This window comes from Phyllopteryx taeniolatus, chromosome 9, assembly GCF_024500385.1.
Source record: "Phyllopteryx taeniolatus isolate TA_2022b chromosome 9, UOR_Ptae_1.2, whole genome shotgun sequence".
Classification (NCBI taxonomy): Eukaryota; Metazoa; Chordata; class Actinopteri; order Syngnathiformes; family Syngnathidae; genus Phyllopteryx; species Phyllopteryx taeniolatus.
In genome coordinates this window covers 4,660,737-4,668,577 of record NC_084510.1, presented here as the reverse complement: position 1 = coordinate 4,668,577, position 7,841 = coordinate 4,660,737, and the positions used below count along the sequence as shown (strand labels likewise).

General features: G+C 41.3%; 1 protein-coding gene and 1 long non-coding RNA gene across 7 annotated transcripts in view; one reads left to right on the top strand and one right to left on the bottom strand.

The window, feature by feature from the left end:
• Positions 1 to 1,867: 1,867 nt before the first annotated feature.
• On the bottom strand, positions 1,868 to 2,870 carry LOC133483285 (uncharacterized). The gene is made up of 3 exons (XR_009790073.1): positions 2,732 to 2,870; positions 2,143 to 2,222; positions 1,868 to 2,073 (listed from the first exon to the last, which is right to left on the bottom strand). It is a non-coding gene; the product is annotated as an uncharacterized LOC133483285 (long non-coding RNA).
• Positions 2,871 to 2,977: 107 nt separating this feature from the next.
• LOC133483283 (transcription factor SOX-13-like) overlaps positions 2,978 to 7,841 on the top strand; it is a 76,711-nt gene continuing 71,847 nt past the window's right edge. For 5 of the 6 annotated variants that reach the window (XM_061784277.1, XM_061784278.1, XM_061784276.1 and 2 more), the window contains exon 1: positions 2,978 to 3,106. The gene's annotated coding sequence lies outside the window, so the exon portion shown is untranslated. The remainder of the gene's footprint in view (positions 3,107 to 7,841) is intronic. The other variant, XM_061784280.1, reaches the window with a different exon arrangement.

Here is a 7,841-nt window from a genome sequence, read left to right as displayed (position 1 = left end):
ATGTCGGCTCAGATTAGGCAGTCTGGGCATGGAGTGCTTGGGGTGAATTGTAGCTGATAGCAACTCTTGTATCAATGTGCACTCTGTTACCGCTTGAGGAAATAAAGCGACTGAAATGCATCAGCGACCATGTCATTCTTGACCACAAACACGGGCATTACAATACAATAGTATATATCAAATACAGTTCCCCATAATGATGAATTGTAGCAGTTATAGGTCACATGAGCTGAAATAAATAATTTTTTTCAAGGTATTATTTATGTTATTTTAATAATAACATAGTGCTGTTGCTGTCCAAGACATTGATATTGCAGTGATAGTAAGAGGCATGATTATCCAAAGATTGTACAATTAAAAGGTCCCATCCATCCATTTTCTGTACAGTTTATGCTCGCGAGGGTCGCGGGCGTGCCCAGCTCTCTTCGGGCAAGAGGCGGAGGAAACCCCGAACTGGTCGCCAGCCAATCGCAGGGCACATATAAACAAACAACCATCCGCACTCACATTCACACCTATGGGCAATTTAGAGTTTTCAATTAACCTACCATGCATGTTTTTGAGCTGAGGGAGGAAACGGGAGTACCCGAAGAAAACCCACGCAGGCACAGGGAGAACATACAGACACACACTGGTGTGGACAGGTGGGACCGGGATTTGATCCCCGGTCCTCAGAACTGTGAGGCAGATGTGCTAACCAGTCGTCCACTGTGCCACCTCAATTAAAGGTCCCATGCCATTAAAATGTAATTTTTTTCTACTGTTTTATGCATAACATAGGTCAAAAGCATAGGCATTGAAATTGATGATTTAGTGACATAGTTTAATTAATAGTTCAGTCAATATTCAAGCACCAGGGTGGCTGTGGATCAGTAGGTAGAGCGGGTTGTCCAGTGACCAAAGGGTAACTGGTTCGAATCCCGGCTCTGACTGTCCGCATGACGAAGTGTCCTTGGGCAAGACACTGAACCCTATTTTGCTCCCAGTGGGCCTGGCAGCGCCTTGCATAGCAGCAGCCACCCAATGGTATGGGTGAATGTGAGGCTTTGTAAAGCACTTTGGGCACTGTAATAGTGTAGATAAGTGCTATATACAGTAAGTGCAGTCCATTTACCTGCATACTTTGTGGTGAGTACCCACCCACTCAAATCAGCTGAACGGAAACACGGCATTTCCAGGTTTGAAGCAAGTCTCAGTCGCTGCAAAGCCATACAAATACGTTCAATAAAGTATAGATATGTTGTGTTTTACAACAATACTCAACTATATTTTTCATTTAGAATGAGGTCATTGTCGCCAAAATGTACGCGAGCAAGGAATGTACCATACCGGATATGTTGAAGTGAATGGGAGCAGAGGACGAGCCTAACCTCAAGATATCTCCATCACTTTATATTTTCCCCCACGTCCCCTTTCAGCTCACGTTCTCTATTAGTGGGACAACATTCCAACGCTTGGTGAATTTTGCTTCCCAATGATAGTCACATCGAAGGATCCAAACGCGACATCGCCATGAACACTTGGCCGCCACAAGACGCCATGACATTGCCAAGGACAAGTCAGAAATTACAAATAACAGCGATCCAATCTAAGGAAAGCTTTTTTGCATATCAAATATGAATGAGAAATCCAATTGTTAGGCGTAAAAGATCCTCAAATGCCAGGTGTAAAAGACCAACTAGAATAGCTTGAAAAGGGAATCCTGGGCATTTAAGACCTAAATGTTTTTACAAACAACGTTAGTGAAGTAGCTTTGATGTAGCTTAACTTTCTTACATTTTCCAAGTAACATTCTCAACACTGGGTTTATGTACAGGGCGGGGCAGAAAGGACAGATGTTTTTGAAAAACTCACAAAATAAGAAATGGCAGCTGCAAACAAATTTTATTGACATCAATGTGTTCTTAGTGAAATACCATTTGACACAATCAAGTGTGGAAAACAACATTAATCATGTGATGTCCATTTCATTGATGCGTTTCTGAAGGCGTTGATGGACGTTGGCTTCCACTCTCTCCAACATGGGCGACTTCCACGCAAATGGCTTCCTTCAACCGGTCCAGTGCACAGGAACTATGCACATACACACGTGCTTACATGGACAAATCGGGGGACCGAGGGGCCCGAGGAGTATCAACAAACCTGGAAATGAGGTGTTCGCCGAAAAGTGGACGGAGAATGGCCATCGATGCTCTGGCTGTGTGGGCCGTCGCCCCATCCCACTGAAATCACACACGTCGGATAGTGTTTTCCACACTTGATTGTGCCAATTGCTATTTCAATACGAACACATTGATGTCAGTAAAATTTGTTTGCAGCTTCCATTTATTCTTTTGTAAATTTGTCAAAAAAATCCATCCTGTACGTACATACAGTAAGGTAGCTGGCATCTGTTCCACACAAGCATGCACACGCACGCACACAAATGCACATATTTGTTCTTAAATTTGTCCAATTTGTTTCTGAAATCTTGTGCTCCTGCACTATGTTCGTTCACAACCTGTGCTTCACCTGGGGGGCTTGGCCCCCTCTGTCTATAAAATTTAGTGATGCCTCTGGAGGGCACCGTTAATTGTACAACAGTAAATGGAAATGGTGGAGTGCTGCCATATTGACTTGAATGGATTGAAAGGAAATGATGATAGGCACCAAATCATCAGTAGTTAAGGACAGATGGCTCAAGTCCTGTGTGTAAATGTGACCAGAAGCCATTGACGTGTTTTAGCCTCACCTCGGTCTTTCTCTCCTCCCGCCACTCGGGTTGTCCCGACAGCCTCAACCTGGAGTCACAGTCTCGCCCTTTAAGTGGGAGGTGAGCTGTGGCCGCCGCTTGGCTGCGATTGAGAGGAGGACGGCGCCGTATTTTCCGCCAACATTCACGGTGTGACACTGTGAGCTCAACAAGCAGCGACTGGCAGAAGAACTGGAGCACAGCGAACAGGGACTGAACAACTCGCCGCGTCTCAGAACCGATGCGGTTTTGCTAGCTTGGCACCGACCGAATAAAGAGGAAGAGGAGGTCGACGGAAGTGTTTTTTTTTTTTTTCTTTTTTTTTTTTTTTTTTCCTGTTTCTTGAGGAGTTTAGAAACGCACCGGCACTGCCTGGTGAGTGTCACTTTGATCACTACTCCACGATTTAATTCATCTACTTTAAACACCAATTGAAACTCATTATTTAGTGTTTAGGTGTTTTGTTTTTAGATGGGTTTCGTTACGTTTTAACACGGTCGAGCCAATGTTGTTCACGAATATTGCCATGAAGGTAGTGCTTAAACGTGCGTACAGCATGTAACTTTCTTGTCGCGTCTTTATTTCGGCTTCTGCTCCTGGCTTTCTGCCAGAAATACGAGGCTGCCAACTTGCCCCCGAAGTAGTGTTTTGGATGATGACGATGATGATGATGTTGTTGTTGTTTTAGTTGACAGACGCAAATGAGTGACTTCAGTCCGCTAAAATCAAGTTCTATTTTAAAAGGCTTTTCTATTTTGCTTCCTTTAGTTGTTTGCCGAATTTCGGGGTAATTGATAGGTAGTCTTATGATCAGTTCAATGCGTTGTTATAGCTCTTGAAACTTTCTTCAGCTGCATGTAGTCCTTGTATGTCAGGAGTATCAGGCTCAGGGGCGTAGCACCAAATTCTGGACCTTCGTACACAAGTCCACCACTCCCGCAAGCTCCCCCCATACACAGACTGTAGTCTATCCTCATCTTTTTTTGTTGTTATTATCAGCATCAAAAATGTACTTGAGTGTGAATCTTAGTGTGAATGGTTGGTTGTCTATATATGCCCTCCGATTGGCTGGCAAACAGTCCAGGGTGTACCCTGCCTCTCGCCCAAAGTCGGCTGGCATAGTTTCCAGCACACCCGGGACCCAAGTGAGGATCAGCGGTACAGAGAATGCATGGAGAAATTCTTTCTATCTCTATCTGAATTTGTCCATGTGAGATTATCTCAGTGATACACATATTATTACTCCAAGATGAACTCATGCAGCTATTTGTTGAAGCATTTATTTATTTTGTTACTTATTTCATAACTTTAGTCATTTGAACAATCGAACAACAATGCTTCGCACCACTTAAAGTTCCAACATTTTCTCCATCTGTAACTGGATCGTGTATACTTGCAGCACCAAGGGAACTACACTGTGCTTTGCTCTTCTGTCTACGACTCTGCATCATCATAAATGCTTTGTATTCTGTGTTGTGGTTTAACCTTCAGCGTTTCATTTGGTTCATTGTGTTGCCACAACTCTTTACCGTTTTTCCACAAACATCACAAAACACATCTGAAATACCTCCACACATTACTCAGTTTATGGTCTGTCATTGTGTCTATGTCTGAGACTGAGTGACTGACTTTATTAAGCAGCGTAACATGCCTTATGCATTTACCCCAAAATGTAACTCCCACCAACCGCGTATCATTTAGAGCAGGTGCGTCCAAAGTGGGGGCCATTTGCTGCCCACATTTTTCATTGGCTTGCCGCGCATTCAAATAATAAACCAAAAACACGGCCCGCATCAACAGGTTATGAGAAAAAGTTAAAATGTTGAAAGATAGCACACTTTTTCGTTTTAATTATTGATAAAATGAAATGAAAATTCATCGCATTATTTAAAAAAAAATAATAATAATAAATGTTAATATCTAACCCTAACCTAAACCATTTTTTTCAAAGTTGAATTATAAATATTTGTATTTTTATTAAAAAAACTGAAACAACAATGGAAAACTTAAATGTTACATCACACTATTTATTTGTATTTGTTGGAAAAAAAATTTTTATTTGTCACATTTTCTAATTTGAAAATTATAAAAAGAAAGTTACACTATTTTTCAACGTACTAAAAAGTTACAAGATACTGACTTTTCTTTAAATAAATGAAAATAAAAAATTGAAAAGTTCATTAATTCCCAATGAGACATTCAACAAAAGAGGTCCACATAATTCCCATTCCACATTCATAACATTCAGCTCATTCAGAACTTAAAAACAAATTCCCACGTTCCCCACATTCTGACACTACCATTCAATTTTTCAACCAAATTTCACATTCTTCCCGCATTAAAATGCCCACATCGTGTGTGGTGTTCCGCAGAGAGTAAGAGTACGCCCTGCAATCAAGAGGGCTGCTGGCTCGTATCCCCGCCCGAGCTGTAGGTGTAGAATGGCAGCCAAGCTTCTGTCAGACTGCCCCAGCGGAGCTGTGGCTACACAAGTTGCTAAACACCACCAGGCTGTGAATGAGGAATGCGTAAAATTGTAAAGCACCTTTGACTGTCTAGAAAAGTGCTATTTTAGTGTAATGCAATACCATTTTCCCACATTAAGACTTATTCTACATTATTTCCTCCTCCTTTAACATTTCTTGACTGATTCAAACCATTCCAACAACAAAATATTTTTCACATTCCCACATTACCCAAATTCCACAATTTTCACCCACATTTCCCATTTTCCCATGTTAAAATACCCACAATTTCCCACATTCTGGTGTATTCTACCTTATTCCCTCGTTCTGCAATATTTCTCGACCAATTCAAACCATTCCAGCCATCCATCCATCCATTTTCTGAGCCGCTCATCCTCACAAAGGTTGGGGGAGTGCTGGAGCCTAACCCAGCTATCATTGGGCAGGCGGCGGGGTACACCCTGTACTGGTTGCCAGCCAATCGCAGGGCACATACAAACAAACACCCATCCACACTCACATTCACACCTACGGGCAATTTAGAATCTTCAATTAACCTACCATGCATGTTTTTGTGATGTGGGAGGAAACCGGAGAGCCCGGAGAAAACCCACGCAGGCACAGGGAGAACATGCAAACTCCACACAGGCGGGGCCGGGGATTGAACCCCGGTCCTCAGAACTGTGAGGCAGACGCTCTAACCAGTCGTCCACCGTGCCGCTCAAACCATTCAAACGACCAAATATTTTCCAAAAGCCTGAAATTAAATATTTGTTTAATTAAAATTCTGTTGGATTTCCCTCTAGTTTACACATTTCTTGAACGTTTCAAACTGTTCCAACTTCAACCTGTTCATCTTATTCCACGTCATTCCATATCATTCTTACTCATTCGGTATCTTTTAATATCATTCCAAATCATTCTTGTTTGTGATATATAGACCATTAAGACCCCATACATCCTTTAACAAAGAACATAGGGATGTACAGTAAAATCAGTCCAATTCATTGCAGTTACTTATTGTCTTCATTATTAGCGAGGAACAGTTTTACTCGATGTGCTGTTGAACGTACCCACTGTGAAACAATTATTAAATAATGTATTACTGATTTAATTCACCGCTTCCTCTTTTTATTCACTCTCTCACAGTGTAGTTGTAGTACTGTATTCCCACAGTTAACGGACTCTGTCCAAGAGCAAAGCAGAGTGCCACAAAAAATGACAGCAAACAGAAGCTAATATTGGCTGCTCCTCACCACACACACACACCACTTTACAATTCATCACTTCTCCCAGGTGCAATGAACCACTTTGTACTTTTCCATGTGGCTTTTGGTAGTCTCAGATGGTGTTAATTTGATTAAAGCAACCTTATTTTATCTTAATCATTTTAATGTCTGTTTTAAAAAATGACGTTTGAATAAAATAAAATAATCTAAAAACTACAAAAGCCCAGAAACCCCCTCATCCTTGAGGCCCTGGTACGCCATTAAAATTCCCCAACGAAGCCCTGCGCAGACTGATAAGGTAATGGGGTGGATTTCAGGAGCACATACATAGATTTTTTTATTTGTGTGTGTGTGTGTGTGTGTGTGTGTGTGTGTTGTAGCTGACTTTATACGAAGCTCAGGAGTTCCTGACCTTTCTTCTTGTCAATTTCATTGCGACAGTTTTTTGTTCTTTACTACCGTCTTAGTAAGTTAGTAAGTTTACAACTGTAATTGAAGTAGATAACTAAAGCGCGCTACATATTAATTCATGCTTCAATTGTCTTTCCATCCATTCATTTTCCGTACCGCTTATCCTCACTCGGGTTGCGGGCGTGCTGGAGCTTATCCCAGCTGACTCTGGGCGAGAGGCAGGGTACACCCTGAACTGGTCGTCAGCCATAATAATGATAATTCAAGATTTTTTTTTTTTTATTGCAGATTAATTTATTGCTTGTTTTTTGAAAAATAATCACATAAATCGTGAGGAGTAAAATCGCAATTACTGGTAGTTTATTTTCCCAAATCATTCAGCACTTTGTGACCTCTTTCTTTCTGTCTGTCTGTCTGTCAGTCTGTCTGTCTGTCACTGAAAGCAAATGCTGTGTAAAATGTCGGACAGGCTGTCTATCAGCGCCCCACATGCACGCACACGCAAAATGCGCACATGCCCCCAAACTCACACAAGATAACCTAAGGAGTGGTAGGTATTTCACCCTTGACCTCTGCCCTCACAACCTCCCTCCCACCCCATTCTTTGTTGTGAAGTTTTGTCTTTCCAGGTGAACGGGTTCATGCGGGTTGAAAGGTAACCGACTAATTGCCCCCCGCCTCCGTGCCACCCATACAAGCCCATTGTTTGCATGAGTGAAAATATAGTAAACTTAGTTGAAATCTTCTGTTTATATTTTTATCACATATTATCAGCATAATAATTGCTTGAGTCATTTTTAAACATGTTTGGAAAGCAAGAAAAAACAAAGAAATTCAACAAGTCCAGTTGTTTCAATTAAACGTTTGTGGATTACCATGACCTTGATGAATGATAATCGACACAAAGAAAAAAAACACAAATTTTAGTAAGCAAATTGATATTTTTTTTAAATTGATCTTGTGACAGTAAGTTATTAATGAATGAGGCAATTATGCTATTTGGCT